The sequence below is a fragment of the Carcharhinus amblyrhynchos genome, chromosome 12, assembly GCF_965287045.1.
Source record: "Carcharhinus amblyrhynchos chromosome 12, sCarAmb.v2.hapA, whole genome shotgun sequence".
In the NCBI taxonomy this organism is placed as follows: Eukaryota; Metazoa; Chordata; class Chondrichthyes; order Carcharhiniformes; family Carcharhinidae; genus Carcharhinus; species Carcharhinus amblyrhynchos.
In genome coordinates this window covers 35,731,011-35,733,193 of record NC_137335.1, presented here as the reverse complement: position 1 = coordinate 35,733,193, position 2,183 = coordinate 35,731,011, and positions in this window count along the sequence as shown.

The following is a 2,183-nucleotide window of genomic DNA, read 5'->3' as shown; positions in this document are numbered from 1 at the left end:
CAATATTACCTTCTTAGAGTAAGAGTTTTACAGCACAGAAAGCGGCCCTTTGGCCCACTTTGTTTGTACTGTCCATCAAACACATCTATTCTAATCCTGTTTTCCAGCACTTAGTCCATAGCCAGGCAAGACTGTTCCCTTCCTGTTGGCGAACACTTCAGTGGTCACGGGCATTCAGCCTCTGACCTTCGGGTAAGCATTCTTCAAGGTGGTCTTCACGACACATGACAGCGCAGAGTTGCTGAGCAGAGACTGATAGCCAAGTTCCGTACACATGAGGACGGTCTCAACAGGGATCTTGTGTTCATGTCGCACTATCTGTAACCCCCGTGACTTGCCTGGGTTTGCAAAACCTCACTTACTGTACTGTCTGGGGACAATACACATCTCTTTAACCTGTGTCGGCCACCTTAGGACTTGAACAGCAGGTTAGGTGAAAAGATTTGCATTCTGATCAGTAATCTGTAAACTGTCTGTGCTTTATGTGCTCTGCCTGAGGCCAGAACTCTCCATTCACCTGACGGAGGGACAAACCCCAAAAGCTTGTGAGTTTATTATCAAATAAATCGGTTGGACTTAAGCCTGGTGTTGTCAGACTTTTTACTGTGTCCTGCCACTAAGCCAATTTTGGATTCAATTTACCAAATTGCCCTGGATCCCATGATCAAGATTTTGTCGTATTTCGATTGACATAGCCCTTGACCACGTCTGAACCATTTCCTGTACTTTTACTTTCATACCCCTATCAGTTCTTCAAAGCTAGGATTGTATTCCCCTCCTTCTCATCTGCTACCCCTCCCCCACCACCTCCACATTCAACTTATCATTTTCCACAAAGATCATTCCTCTTTTTTTTTCCCCTTATTCCTCTCCATATTCCTGCCTCTATACTTAGTTAAAACCTATTTTATCTCTCACTTTTTCCAGTTCTGATGGAAGAACTTCAATCTGAAAGGTTAGTGTAGTGGAGATTTTCTTTTAAAATGGTGCCTGATTTCTAAAAAAAACTTAGATTCTATTTGAAAACGCGCAAAATATAAAGTCTCTGTTCAAAAGACATAACCAAACTTTACTTAAACACAAAAACCATACAAGACAGACGCTACATTAACCTATGGCCGTGGGAGGCCTTCAGAGGGTCGGAGCCCAGGTTTAGCGCTCTGCGACCAGTCCAAAGCTCTGAGGCACTCAGCCAAATTACAGAAAAATTATACTCTTATCTAAGATACATCTCCGCAATTAGTTTCAATTTCATTTAATGTTAACATGCCAATCCAATACAAGACAGGTTATCTCAGTCAATTGCAATATGCCACTTGGTATAATATTTCATTTGTCCACTTAATTCCAGACATCTTCCCACTGGGCTAAGCCCACTTGCTGGTTGCTAAGTAGTTAGGGATGCTTCTATAGCTAAACCTTTCCAATAGGCACATTGCCAAGATAGAGGGATATGCATCTCTCTGGACCCTTAGAAAGACAGTTTCACATGCCTAGACATTGGATGCCTTTGTAATATTATAATATGTTTTAATTTGTCCTGGGACTTGAAACTTCGAATGCTTATTCTGCTGACTAATGGACTTCAGCTCTGAACTACTGACCTTACCATAATATTTTTACAACATTTGCAATTTTTTGACTAAGACAAACAATACATTTATATTAAAAATACATTTAATACTTCAATACAAATTTTAAAATCATATTCATTTCATCTTAATAGTTATTGCATTTATATATGAGCAAACCGTTAACATGAATTGATTAGATACAATCATTTAATTCCTTCTAGCTATTCTAAATCTAAAAGACTAAATCTGCTTGTGAATCTAACTAGCTGATCTAAAATTCCCTTCCACAGTTAGACTGAATTTTACAGACTCCCTCCTGACTCCCAGGAGTAGAATGACAGGTGAAGAGACCTGTAAAATTAGCCTGCTAGCATAGTGGGGAGGCCTTGTGCAGCCCATCCATGAACTAGTTGAGACCCTGTGGTGGGTGGAGGCCAATTTAACTGTCTAGCTTGCCACATTTCACTGAGTGTGTTCGTGATTGGGCGAGGGAGCATACCTCCTTTTTGGGTCCCCTTGTGGCCACTGGAGCCCTCCCTCTTCCAAAGTTTGTCTCTTCCAACTGCCCATTTAATTGTTGGAAGCTCTGAGACAGGATTTTCTCTCCAT